Source organism: Mauremys mutica, chromosome 8 (assembly GCF_020497125.1).
Source record: "Mauremys mutica isolate MM-2020 ecotype Southern chromosome 8, ASM2049712v1, whole genome shotgun sequence".
Classification (NCBI taxonomy): domain Eukaryota; kingdom Metazoa; phylum Chordata; order Testudines; family Geoemydidae; genus Mauremys; species Mauremys mutica.
In genome coordinates this window covers 17,174,673-17,191,197 of record NC_059079.1, presented here as the reverse complement: position 1 = coordinate 17,191,197, position 16,525 = coordinate 17,174,673, and the positions used below count along the sequence as shown (strand labels likewise).

Below are 16,525 nucleotides of genomic sequence, written 5' to 3'. Positions count from 1 at the left end.
TTGGGGACTGTATATGTAATACATACAGGTGGAGCGTGGTTTCTTTATGGATGATTATTGTTATTTGAAAAACTTCCTGTTACAGTGTTTAAGTTTGAGGAGGGAAAATACTGAGGCTGCTCCTATCCATAAGCAGCTCAATAACTTACTTACTACTGAAAACCTGCAAAATATTCAAGGATTTCTATACAATTCCTCAAATTCCTTGACCATTAATCAATTAGCAATAGCAAACACAGAATTGATAATGTGACATTTAACCACCTTTTCTACTGCATTATCTTTTGCTTACATGATGACATAGGCTAAGAATGGATGTTTGATTAATGTCACTGCACCAGTACTCAATACACACCTGATTCGGCAGAATCTTATGCCCAGAAGTAGAGCTTACTGAAATGAGTAGTCCCATTTACATTAACAGGACTACTAACAGCAGCAAACTCTACACAACTGGGTACTAATTGTTTTCAGGATCAGGCTCCAGTCTCTTACAAAAATATTTTAAAAACAACTGAGACTTTCACTACAATAAATAAATCCTAAACTACTTGTTAAAATAGGACACAATTTTTTTAAAAATATACATATACAAAAAAGTCAGGATTTCAGATACACCTGAAGCCTTAAAGTTACAAATAAATACATTTCAGAAGTCAAAAGGATTTTTACTTGGTTGATGATATCGTTAACGTCTAAATTTAAGCAAGAGGCTGCATCCCTTGCCCTTAACTAGGTAATTATAACACAATCAGTTCTACCAGAAGAAAACGAACCTGATATCCTACTAAGCAAAGAGGATTTGACTACCAAATGCTGAATTTTAAGCCCATCTACGTATTTGGACATATATTTAAGATCCCAACAGTTCAAGTATTTGTTTATTTAAAAACGCTTCATCTTTAAATGTAAGCCATGTTCACATTTGTTTGTTCCTTCTCTTCCTCCAGAGTTAAAGGAGAGAAAAATTTTAACAGCTTCTGATGACTTATGTTTAATTCCAAAGTTCTGAAATAAAATTATAAAGTTTGCTAAATAAGAAATATTTATTAAAGAGAACATGAAAGAAAAAGTATTATATGTTTTTTTTTCTTTTACCCAATTATGAGAATGAGAATGCATGTCTTTCTGCAGTCTCCCTGAGAGCTAAGCTCCACACAACACAGGAAAACCATGAGAATGAGAAGCCTCTGGCTTTAGTTTGGGTTCTTATATACACTCCACAGCTATCAAATCAGGCCACAGTGTGAAAAGCATTGCCCCACCTAAGAGAAACTATTCCTTAATTTTCATGCCTTTCGTTTCAGTCTCGGATTCCTCACCTTTTTTATAGCAGACAAAACAAATAAATCTTTAATATCCTGGAAACATAGGATTCAATTCAGTCCTGGCATATGTGGGTGCTACTCCTCTGAAGCCAACCTACTTTTGGCCCCATGAGTCTGATACCAACCAGGGCTGAAGTAGGCCCTCAGTCTCTAAAGTTTCATTAAAACATGAAGTTCATTTCTAAAAACAGGGATTACAAATGTAACCTGCAGAGAAGGAAAGTGTAACATAGTCACAGCAGGTGAGTTTTACTTTCTTCTTTTACACTGGTTTTAAATTCAAAAAGGAACCAGGGACCACACCTCCCACTTAAGGCACTCTACCCATCACAGACCTCTTCCACAGAAGATATGCAGGGAGAAACTTTCTACACCAAAATCTCTATATCCCAGCTAAAGCCCATCTTTACATTTCTCACCTTGACATTGATAACAATGAGCTTCTCCTCCCTAATGCGCCCTTGGTCCAGTCTATTCAAAACACCACTGCTAAAGTAATCTTCTCCTCCAACCATGCTGTACAACTGCCCCCATCATGAATCCCTTTTCTGGCTTCCTCTCTTTTATCCCATCAAATTTAGGATACTTGTAAGGTCCTAAATAACCCCATCCTAGCCTATATCTAGACTCCCATTTTCTCCTGCTCCTTTCATCTTCTGCTGCCACTCTTGCCTTCACGATCCTTCGTACAGTTCCCTATTATTAGAACAATCTCCTTTTTATTGTCTATCAAGTTCCCTCTTTCTCTCTCCTCCTTAAAACCCAGTTCTTAAAGAATTCCATACTACTTTATCTTCCTTGTTAATAATCGCTCCATATCTTCCTTTACCTAAACTGTAACCCTGTGTTTTGTCTGTGCTAGACTCTAAGAAAGTGCTGCGTAGATATAGGAGGCAAAATAAATAGTAGTAATAACAATACAAAACACCTATGATGGGAGCCACAAACAGGGCCGACCCACAACATTTTGGCACCTGAGGCGAGGAGCTCAAATGATGCCCCCATATCCCCTCGCTTGGACCAAAACTTTGAAAGGTCTCAATTCTGCCTTCTACCTGTTCTACTTCTCTCATGGTACTGCTGCTACCTACCCCAATAAAGGAGAACTAACAACTTTAAATGCCTTGTTCAAAATTTTTAAGTTAAAAAATTTTAATTTTCAAACGCCAGAACAGCAAATGTAACTTTTCTTGGCTGCATAGTAAACACTGGCATTTTTATCTGTTTGAATAATCAAAGTGGTGCTTTCCGTGCCTTCTTGGTTGCAAAGATTTGAACTGCTTCCTGAAGGTCCACAGTCTGGGCCAGCACATGCTCTATTGAGATGGTTGCAAGGCCGACCAGACTCTCTTGTGTCATTGTGGAGCTTAGATGTGTTTTTATGAACTTCAGCTTGGAGAAGCTGAGTCCTCCACTGGCAACTGTTACAGGAAGTGTTAGAAGTATGCGCAGAGCAACAAAAGCATTTGGAAAGAGGGTGGTCATCTTATTTGTGTACATATATTTCAGAACAGAGTTTGGAGTTCTGCTGAAATGTATCTTGAAAGGGCTTTCAGTTCATCATCTAAATCACTTGCATCAATATCGTGCATGTCATCATGTGTCAACACTGTCTCTAGTGCCCTGCATTGTTGGTGTAGATCTTCAGGTATAGTGAGGAGTTTTGGAATATCATACAATACCCCAAATATACTGCTGTGTTCCCTGAGCTGCATGAAACATTTTTCAACTGACTGTATTGCACAATCTAGCACCTGATTAAAGAATTCAACTTTGAATTGTTGTTTGGGATCTCTTATGGGATTATCCCGTGCCTCATAATCAAAATGTCTTCTTCTTTGGTGACTCTTGTATTCTTGAATGGGTGGGAAAATAGCTTCAGTGTGAAGTTCCTCTGCCAACTTCTGTGCATGCTTCAGAATGCTTTGAAATCCTTCATCTGACCGGTAAGACTTAGGTATGACTTTGCTTTGTCCAGTTGTTCCATTGCTCCAGATATATCAGGGTCAACACCTTGGAGTCTCTTGCTTACATTTATTTCAAACAGTATATCGTGCCAAAACACTAAGCCACGCAGAAATTTGAAGTTACATATGTTTCTGGTGATTCCATTTCCCTCTGCCACTGTTCTCACACGAACAGTTCCTGTCATAACATTATCCTCCATAATGGCAACTATGGCATCATCTATCTTCCCAATTTGATGTTTGATAGGCTTTATAGCCTCCACTCAACTTTCCCATCGTGTAGCACTCAGTGGTTTCAGTATCAGAGAGGATGTTTCCAGATGTTGCTTCAAAATTTGCCATCGATGAGTTGATGCAGAGAAAAATACATAGATGCTTTGAATTACATTAAAAAATTCAGCAGCCTCACTAGAAGCTGATGCTGCATCACTGACCACCAAGTTCAATGAATGAGAACTGCATGGGACAAAAAAAAACTCGAGGGTTTAACTCTCGGATCTGTGTCTGAAGGGGCGGCTCTAGGTATTTTGCCGCCCCAAGCATGGCAGGCAGGCTGCCTTCGGCGGCTTACCTGCAGGAGGTCCCCGGTCCCGCGGATTCGGCAGCACGCCTGCGGGAGGTCCGCCGAAGCCGTGGGACCAATGGACCCTCCGCAGGCATGCCGCTGAAGGCAACCTGCCTGCCGCCCTCGCGGTGACCGGCAGAGCGCCCCCCATGGCTTGCCGCCCCAGGCACGTGCTTGGCGGTGCTGGTGCCTGGAGCCGCCCATGTGTGTCTGCATTCCTCTGTTCTTTCCTCTCATGTTGGCACCATTATCGTAGCCCTGACCTCTCATGTCAGTTATTGCAAGTCCCATATCTTCCAGCTTTTTAAGAAGCACATTTATCATACCAGCTCCTGTAGTATCATCAATGTCAATAAATTCTAGAAAATGCTCTCTGACAGTCACCACTGCAGAGACATTTTCACTAGGTTCTGTTGTTACAAAACGCACCATTAAAGTCATTTGTTCCGTATGGCTGATGTCAGGTGTGCAGTCCAGAATAACAGAGTAATATCTTGCTGACTTCAGATCTGCCACAATCTTCCATTTGAATTTTGTTGCCAGTAACTGTATGATCTCATTTTGAATTGTTTTTCCAAGGTAGTGGTGTGTGTACATTTCCAAGGTAGTGGTGGTGCTCCTGGAGTACAGGATCAAACTCAGACATCAGCTCCACAATTTAAGGAAGTTTCCATTGTTTGGCACATACAGCTGATCTGAAGTGCCACATGGTGCCAGGTTTTGGGTAGCAAGCATTCTCACAATGGCAATGAGCCTTTTCAGAACATTTTGCCAGTAAAGAGACTCTGATGCAATCTTCTCTTGATGCTGATCATCTATGGTGGCCTTTAACCGTAGTCTCATCTCAAGCTCTTTCCACCTATGGAATGCTCTCTGGTGATCTGCAGCCTTCTCATGGCATGCCAGATTTCTAGCCAGATTTTTCCAGTCCTTTGTTCCTGTAGAAGAACCCAATGTAGCTGGCACATTAGACTGGAAGAGTTTGCAACAAAACAGTATGCAGCATTCTGGGTTTTTGAGTACATAAGCCATGGCCTGCCCACTTTGTCACCATTTTGGATTTCATGCCAGTAATGTGTTGGACGGAAACAGCTATTTTCATTGTCTTTGGGGAATATGAAGTTTTTCACTTGCTGTGGCCCATGCAATACAAGTAAGCCCCTCAGGCTACTGCTCAAATGGATCCACAGTCCTGGAACATCTAGACTTAAGGAACTAAACTCAGCAGCAGCTATTTCTTGCGCCTCCACCACACTCTTCTCTGATCTACACTTTTCTTCAGGAATGTGCATGGTTACATCCATCTGAGATGGAGCTATGGATGCTGCAGTAGCTGCCAGGTCACCTGCACTCTGAATAATTGGAAGATCAGGCATCTCCTCACCACTCACATCCTCACTGGGGCCGGAGGGCTCACCGTGAACATTTGTGTCTAAGTATCTCAGGAGAGCTCCTTCCTGCTTAGATAGAAAAGCTCCCTTTGCTTTCTTTCTTTTTCTCAATGCTGCCCTGAAGGGGCGTTTTCTTCTTTCACTCATGACTGCTGTTCTGTGCCAGCTATAGTGGCTCTCAACACTCAATTTAAGAGGACAAATAAGCAGACTGGCAGCAGGGCCTGAGTGAGGGAAGATACCAGCGTCTTAAGAGCCTAACTGGCTCCTACTACTCCAGTTGACTGCCTGTTCTCCTCAAGTGGGTTCAGGGAAGGAGCAGGAAACAGGAAGCTCCATGAGAAGCTGGTGTTAATCAGTCCAGGCTCCTGGGGGTGCTAAAGAGGTACATAAGAGGCTCTGCCTCCTCCCTCTCCCTGCAGCTGTTATTCCCTCTCACCTTTTCTCCTGCCTGCCTGTTATGTCTCTTGTACCCTCCTTCCTCTAGCACAGCACTCCACCATCTCTGTGCATCTAGAGCAGAGAGAATACATATGCACCAGCAGCAGACACAATTTTCTACACTCTAGGTCCTAGTGGCACGCACGCACACACGCACACACACGGTCTGGCACCTGAGGCGGCCGCCTCAGTTCACCTCATGGTAAGGCCAGCCCTGGCCACAAATATACTCAAGCACCTAAGTCACATTTTTAGGCACCACTGCAATCCACAAAACTCCCACTCAGCTTCTGTCTAACCCTGTAGGTAGCTAAACTCACCCAGCACCTAAGTTTTTTCAATAAAAGTTTCCTAAGCAACTACATTCCTGCCTCTGAACATATGCACCACTGACTCGCTCTAGGTGCCTGGACACCAATCTCCCAACTAAGCGACCCACATATCAGGGGGAAGATAGATGTTCCTCTGCCTAACTGTGTGTCGGGCCCAATCCAGTAGGTGTGCTAAGACGTGGCCTAACTTCACAAAATGACTGGAGGGAGGGGAGAAAGGAGGACCTCACTTATTACCTTAACCACTGACCTAAAGAGTCTCACCTGGAATGTGGGAGACTCCTGGTTTAAGTCCCCCCTCTGCCTGATGAGAAGACAGGATTTGAACAAGAATCTGCCACCTCACTGAGTGCAGGTGCATAATGCTGTTGTGACTCAGAAAAAAAAATCCTTTCTGATTACTGGTTCAGGGTGAGTGCTTAAGAAAAGGTATTAGTCCTGAAAGCACTTGCACTGTTCCATCACAGTGCTGTTTTGTCAAGCCATGAAACTTTAGACCTCAGCTTGTTGTCATTCATATTTTTGTTGTTACTGAATGTTAAGTAAAACTTTAACTTCATTAGACTGTTGAAGCTCCTGTCAAATGTAGAAAAGGAAATACTTAAAATGTCAGCAGCAGCTCCAAAGTCTCTAAACCCTTGACCAGAGAGGAAATTGCAGCTGAGGTGCAATAATTAGCATTTTTTAACATTTTGTGAAACCATTCAATCACATTCAACAACACCAAAAAAACCTGAACATACATTATAAAATAGGTGACACCCAAGTTATCAAATCTAGTTATTCTGATTATCATTTTCCTTATCCTGACACTCATTTCAATACCAGCATGATTTTATAGACCCATGTTTTATACTCTCTGCAGTCAGGTGTTAGTTCTAGATCTCAGTTCTTGACATAGCAGCCACTAAAATCACATTACAATGAAGCGGAGGGGTCAAAAGGCAAAATGGAATCACAATGATGTTTTTTCAGTGCTGATATCTCACAAACCACCATAGTTGAAAAAATTAAGCAACATTGCCAAATCAGAGTTGTATTTTGCTAGCGATTGATTATTAATTTATCTCTGTGCTATCTTATGAAATACTGTTCATTTATAAATGGACCAGGCAAAAACACAGCCCAAGACAGCAAACCTCTGGGACCTATCCCAAGAAAACCTATTGGCTCAGACACTTGTAAACAGAAATGGATGAGTTTTGTTCAATTCTAGTTATAATTTTGTATGAGGCATTTCCAGTCTTTTCTCATTGTGACGCCTTAAATAAAGTTATGATGAGAAAGGAGAGGAAGAAGCCGCTGATGTGCTTGAACAAAGATGGCAGTTTCAGACAAATATTTTTTTAATAAAAAAGGCAAAGGAAGAAAAAGCCTTGGAGAAGATCCCTAGACTAATGGCCTCTAACTAGTGTGCCCCCCATATGTTTGTGTGTGATGTCATCAGGCATGTAATGAGCACTGTGATGAAATCCAAGTGCTGCTCAGCATGGTAAGAGGAAAAGGCTACCAATATGTATTTGTCAATCAGTTGATTTCTCCGATGATGGATCCATGTCCTACCTACTCTGTATGCAGAGGACCCCGTCTCCGCCACAAACACCAGGACAGACCCACATAGGGTGACCAGACGTCCCGATTTTTGGGTCTTTTTTTTAATATAGGCTCCTATTACCCCCCACCCCCGGCCCAATTTTTCACACTTGCTGTCTGGTCACCCTAGACCCACACCCCTGGGCACCGTTAGGGGCCTCCTCTTTGAGCCCAACGGCAACCCGCCCTCCCCACGACTGTCGGGGGCGGAGGGGGGAGGCCACACACACTCTACCCTGAGGGGCCCAGCTGACAGGATCATGCCCCTCCCACGACCCCTTCGTCCCCGTGACCCTGCGGAGGGCCCCTCCTCCCCTGCCCGTCTCACAGCAGCGGGCCCCACGCGCGCCCCCTTCACGTATGGCAGCTAGGGCACCCTCCAAGCCCCCCGTTATCCGTTAACCTCCCGCCGCGGCTCCGCAGGTCCCGCCCCCTGGTGACACCCGTGGAGCATGGACCGCCTCACACGCCCTGACTGGGAGCCCAGGAAGCGCCCCGCGCGGCCTTCCCGCCCCCACGAGGCACCAGGAAGCGCTGCTTCCCGCTCCCTCAGCACCGGAGCGCGCTCCCACCTCCCCCCTTCCCTCCTCCGCGAGCCCGCGGATCCCACTGGACGGACGGACTCACCCTGACGCGCGCGTCCCCGGCCGATTCCGCGCTCGAGTCGAGCTGTTTCCGGGTCTGGCAGACGCGCACGCGCTGGTAGCGTCACGGGGCGCGCGCGCGTAGTAGTCCGGTGAACGCGGGCGCGAGGACGTAGGGCTGAGGGCAGGGATGGGGGATAGGGAGAGTGAATGGGGACAAGCCACGGGGGGCAGTGGGAGCGGGGCGGAATGGGGGCCAGGGGAATGGGGGGACAATAAGGGGCAGCCAGGGGAATGGGCACATGACTGCCAAGCAGAGCCCCCACCAACCCTAAACGCGACTAGGCCCACTGCGTCAGGCACTACAGGTGGATCCCCTGTGGCTCCTCTTAACCAGGCGAGGCGGCTGCACCCAGGGCTGGTGCAACCCATTAGGTGACCTAGGCGGTCACCTAGGGCACTAGCATTTTGAGGGGCAGCATTTCGGGTCCTTCGGCAGCGACCGCAGTGGCCAGATCTTCGGCCACCCCGGTCGTTGTCAGCATTTAGACGGAGGGAGGGCCACCTGCAGCAAGTGTGTGTGGTGGGGTGGCACGCAGGGGACCGGCTCTCAGCCCCAGCTCACCTCTGCTCCGCCTCCTCGAGCACGCCGTGGCTGCTCCACTTCTCCCGCCTCCCAGGCTTGCAGCGCCAACCCTGGGCCAGGGGGAGCTGCTGTGGGGGGCACCTCAGGCCGGAGGGGGTGTGGGGGCGCAAGGTGGAAGTTTTGCCTAGGGCGCGAAACATCGTTGCACCCACCCTGGCTCCACCAGGGCTTTAACTTACCAGTTTATCATGTGCTCCTCTCTTCTGCACTAGCCAATTGCATCGTATTAGCTAACCAGTGCTAACAACACACCTCTCGCCCTAGTCTAGATATGGCTTGTTACCCCCACCACCTCCTCAAGGCAAAACATCCTGGCCTGAACGTACACAGATTGTAAATGTCAGAAGGTACGAAAATTAACACTCAGAATAACATTAATGCTGCCTCAGTCACTACACACAAGCCTTGTCTACTGCCAAAAACAGGACCTGTTCAGCTCTTCTAGTGGCAGCACTAGTGCAGCTATGGCTTCAGGCAGCTGCCAGCTATTTATGCACCTTGTTGTTTTATCATACTCAGATTAGATCTTTATGACGGTACTTAAAAAAACAATGGCCACCTAAAACCCAGTCTGCTGTAGTGCTGCTCCTGTTGCTGCAACTGGTGGAGATGAAATGTTACAGTGGTGGGAAATTATTGGCAAAAAGCCTGGTAGGGTAGACACAACTAGGGACTGGGGTGCAGCTCATTGAAGGTATTTAGGCATCCAACTCCCATAGATCTGGCCCTGGCTTCCTTACTGGGAGCAGTCTGGAGTCCTGTTCTTTCCCAAAGGAAGGGAGCAGCTTGAGGACCTGCTGTGCATCAGGGAGAAAGTATTTAGGGCAGTGGTTCTCAAACTTTCGTACTGGTGACCCCTTTCACATAGCAAGCCTCTGAGTGCGACCCCCCACTTATAAATTAAAAACACTTTTTAATATATTTGACACCATTATAAATGCTGGATGCAAAGCAAGGTTTGGGGTGGAGACTGACAACTCGTGACCCCCCATGTAATAACCACGCAACCCCCTCAGGGGTCCCGACCCCCAGTTTGAGAACCCCTGATCTAGGGAGCAGTTTGGGAGCAAAGGAGACACCTACCATCAACCATCTCTTTCAAATTTTTCAGTCTAGTATTTCTTTACCGTCAGTAATACTGTTGAGGAACTTGACAACTTAACCTAAAGAACATTATTCAGTGGATAGTCCTAGAAAAGATTCACATGACTATTACCTATTGCCAACAATATAATATGAATTGATCTATTTTCCAAGTTTCTTCCTTGATTAATGTTTTTTGTCTTTTGTGTGTGTTCATTCCTGGGACAGTGGTTTTAGCAGAACACGGGTTATTCTGATAATACAAGGCACAGATAGTAAGATTTTCAGGGCCCAATCCTGCAAGCCTTCCAGGCACAGAACTCTCACTGAAATGGAGTTCCAAATTGAGGCGTTTTATAGGATTTGAGCCTGAATGCTACAGAAGGTAGATATTTATATTGGCAATTACCATTTCATGAGCAGCATATACATTTTGAGAAATATATAAGACTTCATTTTTGCTGACCTACAGGTAAAACTATCAATGTGATGGCACACTTCCTTAACCACTTTTTCAGGAAAATATTACCTGGAACTCATTTATTTGATTTACAACTATAAAATATTAAAGTTTTAAACCTCAGTCCTGTGAAGACTTATGCACATAGTTAACTTTGTTATCATAGTGAAGACTCATGGTGGTAAAATTAAGCAGCTGCTTAAGTCTTTGTGGTATCAGGGCCTTAGATGGTAGTGGGGGGAGGAGGAAGAGAATCTTTCAAGGACATCCATGCAACATGTAGGACATTTCCCTACTCTCACTAATCTCATTCCTGCCATTCCTCACCCTACCTCTACCCCCAATTTAAAAAATATTAAAAACCAACAACAAAGCTTGTAACTAACAAGCTATGAGAATCCTTCACCATATTCATTTGCTCATGTATTGTAACCCCAGCCTCTATCCTGTGTCTATTTTATGTCTTCTAGAATGTAATCCCTCTGGAGCAGGGTTTGTATCCTTTGTACAGTGCACAGTTCAATGGAGCCCCACACCCAAATAAGGCCTTTGGATGGTACTATATATTAATTAATTATTAATATTATTTATTATTAATAATAATAAGCATCAATAAATCCAGTGGGAAACCCTCCCCAAAAATTAGGTGTTTTGTTATAAAAAGCAAAATTTGGAAATGTTTTGACGTGATAATAGTATTTTGTCTAGTCTACTCTGGTACATCAGCAGAAATACCTTTTGACTACTTCCCAAAAGTATTTTCTAATGCAATATATAGGATAGGATATACCTGCCATTCCTAGTCATATATCTTCTGAGTGTAAATGAATTCAGCAACAAACATGTCACCAAAATATAGTTATTAACCATTTGAAACAATTTCTGCTCTTTGCTTGTCATCCCATTCAGTGTGTTCTTTAAGTATTAGAAGATGGAAACTATAGGATCTTTCACAGATTAACATATAAACCACTTATTGGTTTCTAAACTGTGAGCACCTTTGGATCTCTGAATCTGGCAGAAGATAGTAGGTATAGATAAGATCATCATAACATTATCAGAGCCTCAGATTTTTACAATGAGAGCTAATAAACCAGCTAACTTTATTGACTCATATGGATACTTAATTAAATAATTATTTGTTCGAGAGATGAATCAGGACTCTGGGGAATGTCTCATTGGGTCCTAAATACATGAATCTATAACAAACTCAGACTCAAAAATATATTGGTTACAAGAGCAAATAAATTAGAACTGGAATGATATTAGATGCTATGAAGTATAAAGACCACTAACAACGATTGCTATTTAACTTGCAGTACCCTTTTTTAAATTATTTTAATTCTGTGTGAAGAGTTAATCCTCATAGACGTTATAGCTTCTTTAACATAGTACATAGCAGTTTGAAATTGGTGAGTTAAACAAAACTGTAATTTCAAATCTATCTGAGATCTCCATAGCCACCACTCCCTGAGGTTACTGATCCAGCAAGACTGAGCCACAATGCTATCAATTCTGATACAGTTTTCAAAAACAGTTCTGGTTGATGTCAATGGAAATTTCGCCTAGTTTCGATCCAAATTTAGCAAAGTAGGAGGCAGAGCTGGCAAATAATAGATAGGCCAGTGCAATATTTTAATCTAGCTAGCTAGCCAGCCAGCCAGCTCTGCCTCCTTTTGGCTGTTTTCTTCATGGTTTTGCCTCTACAATTAACTAATAGCTATTCCTTATTTAGAATAACAAGCAGAGCAATGTTAAACAAATCCAAGAATAGCATGCATCTTTCATAGTATCTGAGTTAGTAACTTCCTAATTCAGCAGTGAAAGCAATAAAGCTATATCCTGTAGGTTATTGATATTATTCCCTAACTTCTCTTCATTTTGGGGCACTCTATGGCCACATGTACATTTGACAGAGAATTCTTAGAGCTCTGTATTCGAGCGTTAGGCTATATTGCTGTAAGTTCAAGTGCATTAGTTCAATTAGCTTAGCTCCCTTTGTTGCAAGGTAAAATCATCCACTTCCCCAGGAAAGCTTTTTATTGAATGCTTTCTAAATACTTGTATTGGCCGCGTTGCCTGAAATCGAGTCTCTGTCACTAGTATTTCTGCAGTGACTTTGACCAGATCAATGACTGGAAAAGGCATTAAGGACACATTGTAACAACGGGGCAGTAGACAAGCAGGGTTTGATTTTGTTTTTTACCAGGAGAGAGAAACGAATAATGATCAGGAAGATCGTTTCTGTTAACCCTTTTCACATCCTCATGACGTTTGAATCAGTTTGCTGGCGGTTTTGTTTTTTTATTACAGCTATTACAATTGACGTAAACCAGCATAGGCGAAACACAAATATCGCTAGTGTGTTCCGTAACTCTAGAATGAAATGCAATCTGAATGATGGAAAAGTCCTTCCTATAGCGGATAGGAGGGAAAGAGGCTTGGAAGAAGCTGCAGCTATAAAAAGTTGCTTTCCTGCTCGTGTAGGATTTAATTCCTGCATTGAGCTGGGATGCAGGAGGGAGTGGGAAAACATACTCTAGAGACGTTTGCGATTGGACCTTTTTACTGGGCCCTCAACACTATAAAAATTGTAAGTATCTGTCCTTATGCCACACGCATTTGGCCAAAAAGCTGGAACCCTGAAAACCATCACGCTGATGGTTTCCTTTTAAACAGAGCGGTTTAGCCACGGTTCTTTTGTATCTTGACTTTTATTATTTCTCTTATTTCTCTTTTTTAATCTTTACCATAATCCGCCTGAGAGATGATTGGCATTGTGCCATAATAATAGTAATTATAATTAATACATACATAAATAAACCAGTTAGAAGGGAATGGTTGACTTTAAGACTACTACTATTTTTAATTAAATTCAAATAAGTCTCAAACTCCAGTGCCCATTGGTTTAACCCTCCGCTGTGAGTTGTATGTAAGCACAGCCGGTCTGCTATTGCTATTCCTGTTTGACATTAACGCTACAACTCCATGTGCTTCTAGAACTCAGACTTTCATTCGGGGGGAGGGACAGGTCAGTGGTTTGAGCATTAGCCCGCTAAACCCAGCGTTGTAACTAAGCTCAGCCCTTGAGGGGGCCACCTAGGGATCTGGGACAAAATCAGTACTTGGTCGGGGGGGCTGGACTTGATGACCTTTCAGGGTCCCTTCCAGTTCTATGTGATCGATAGATCTATCTTTCATACTGTGGATACATTATTACCTCTCTAAAAGAAAGTATATTTGAGGTTCAGCCATTTCACGGCTTAACTGAGAGGAGAGGCTGAGTTGTTTTCGTGTGCCCTGGCTTTTCCCATCTTGTTGAAGCTCAAGTAAGCAGGGATTTTATTAAACCTTTAGTCCAAGGACACTCCTTCTCACATTTTGTGATCTTAATCAAGTTGCGGAGTGCCTCCTTTCTCAGCTTGCTTACCAAATCCTGAATTAATAAAGTTTACTTAGTTATTTAAATAGATTAAATGTCACATTTTAAATGGAAGGGGAAGGCTCTACCTCACTGACCTATTTTTCATTTCTGATTTAGAAAAAGGCAAGATTAGCATGGATATTGCATTTTCAAGGACCTCGCCACTATTAAATAGACTGTTAAGTGCATTTTATGGCTGAAGAGTCTGTTCCCAGTTCAGTCTCAAAGATGTGCTAAGTTCATCTCTACCTGCTACATTGAACATTCACTGACTAAAATACTTTCTGTGGATGTAATACCTATGATCTGTATCTTTTAAGTGCATAACGCTAAATGTTTTAGGACTAGTAAAACGTAACTCAATAAAAGTCCCTAGAATGTAAGTGTGGTCTCTCAAGAAAAATATATTGTTCATATTTGACCAATTACATGCATTCCTTGCTCCATTAACAGATGTTGGTATCTAAAGGTGACCAGATTTTGAAAATCAACGCACAAACTATGGTAAAGTAAGGTTGTCAGTCTGTATTAAACCAACAAAGCAAATGGATCAAAGGTAAGGCTCCCATTCCCATCTGAACTCTCCTTGCATGGCTCTGAGATCACTAGGTTAAATGCTCCAGTCTGAACAGAGAAGAGATTTTACCTCCTAATCTCTTCGATGCTGTGAGTTTGTCAGTTCAGGGTTTGTTTTCAGTGGTAGTTTTGTAACCATAGGGGAAAATTAGGTCCGAGTGTGTTAAACATAACCTGTAGCCTGTGAAGCGCTAACAGACTATTAACTGGTTCAAGTAAATGTGATATGTTGTGTTTTTATGCACTTTAGTATTAGAGTGTACCAAAAGAGTTTGCATACAAACATTGTTATAATTAATGGATAGACTAAACTGCATCTCTCCAATCGGTGCACTCAACAGATGTTTGATGAAGTAATTGCAGCGCGTCATTTTCAAATTTCACTATCTGGTCTATCTATTCAAAAATATATCCTAGAGACATAATGCTCGCTCCTGCACCCATTGAAGCCAATGGCTTCCTCTTCACTTCCCAGTAGGAGTAGTTCCACTGTATACCACAAATAAACAAGATAAAGTCTTTGCTTATGGATGAGATTTTCAAAAGAGTGTATGGGAACTGGGACATTTCGATGGGAACTGAGCGTCTTATTCCTTTGAAAATCCCATTTTATAACTCCATCCTCATGCTAGATTCCAGAATGACTCCCCCTGGGATTAATTTTAAGGTGAAGGTCCTTGATTCACAGACCACTAGGGAATGAGCAGCAGTTGCACAATCTTCTTCACAGTGATCACCCGTAAGTACCAGAAATCAGAAGCTGTATCAGTAGAGAGATGGTGGTTTAGCCTCCCCTCTAGCTAGTCATTCCGTCAGTGGCCTCTCTAATGAACCTGCCCTGCCAGCAACAACATGCGCAGTGTGATTTTTAAACTCTAGACCATTTTGAACAAGAAACTAAAAGCACCCGATTTCCTTCTCCCCCCTCTTCTTTGCATTACTGTAGCCTAAAAATGACATAAACTCACTGTCCTCCATCTGCTGTGGAACTTTTGGTTGATGCCAATGGGATGTGTGTGCAGACTGAAGATAGCGAATAGCTCCAAATAAGTTTTAAAATCCTGGTTCAGCCTGAGATTTTGTTCAGGCCAAAGGATATTTTTCTACTCTGCCCCAGGAGCAATTCTGAAAATAGGAAGTAATATTGCATTGGGAACATTGACAAATTGTTGCACTATAAGGAGCATGGCAAGCCCCCTTAACCAGCGTGATACTACTGGGAACCTTTAGTGCTAACTTCTCATCATAAGATGCTGTTTTGGAGGTTTATAAGGTGGCCATGGATAAATATATACATAATACATTCCAAATATATACTAAAGCACCTTTTGTCTGGAAGTATCCAAATTGCTTCAAGGTCTATAGGTCAAATCCTGCGTGTCTAACTCCTGCCAGTGGTCCAACTGAAGTCAACGGAAGTTAGTAAAACCAGTTGGATGTGACCACTAAGTATATGGAAATCACTTCACACGCGTAAATCCAGCTCTTTCTGGGCCATATCTCTGAGGGTAACAGAGCACAGTAGCGCCAAACAGCTAATTTTTAGAGATGAATTAAAACAGAGGAAATTAGGTAGGCATAATTTAATTACCCAGTCTGGGTAATTGGAAAATTACTAGATTAAGGAATTACCCAGGGGCCGATGCCCTGTATTTGCAGCAAGTGCACTTGGATATTTAGCAATCATGGGCTCTATCCTGTACCAATGGGAGCTTTGGAAGGGCAAGGGGGATCAAGGCCTGGTCTGCGGTTTCCTCTAAAAAATGTCCTATGTTGCTATTTCCAAAAAGGTATCAGAAGAGTGCACTAGTTTACAGTATTGTTGCAGGAGTCCTACAAAGAATTCTGCCTCAAGCAACTAGAAGGTGCAGGTTTGATATTACGTTTGAGAGCTCTCAAACCAGAACATGGGAGAAAAATGAAGAGTGACCTATGGATTATATTAAGAAATATGATGGGGGGAAGAAAAGCTTTTCAAACTACAATTTTAAAGGATTTTAGCGCTTTAATTTAATGGATGTGACTTATTAACTTGCTGGCGCATAAATGCCTGTAAAGAAGACCATGAAGCTGAGTCAGTACTTTATAGAAGCGAGCCGGGCAGACCTTCCTTGGACAAAACTTACACAGGAGCC

The 16,525-nt window shown here is 43.0% G+C and overlaps 1 protein-coding gene across 3 annotated transcripts in view; it reads right to left on the bottom strand.

Annotated features, from left to right (window-relative positions):
* Positions 1 to 8,380, bottom strand: part of ALG6 (ALG6 alpha-1,3-glucosyltransferase) — a 40,699-nt gene extending 32,319 nt beyond the window's left edge. Inside the window, exon 1 of one of the 3 annotated variants that reach the window (XM_045027078.1) lies at positions 8,245 to 8,380. The gene's annotated coding sequence lies outside the window, so the exon portion shown is untranslated. Of the gene's footprint in view, positions 1 to 1,322; positions 1,344 to 6,288; positions 7,126 to 8,244 lie in introns of those variants that run through there. The other 2 variants (XM_045027079.1, XM_045027080.1) reach the window with 2 other exon arrangements.
* Between the last annotated feature and the right edge of the window lie 8,145 nt (positions 8,381 to 16,525).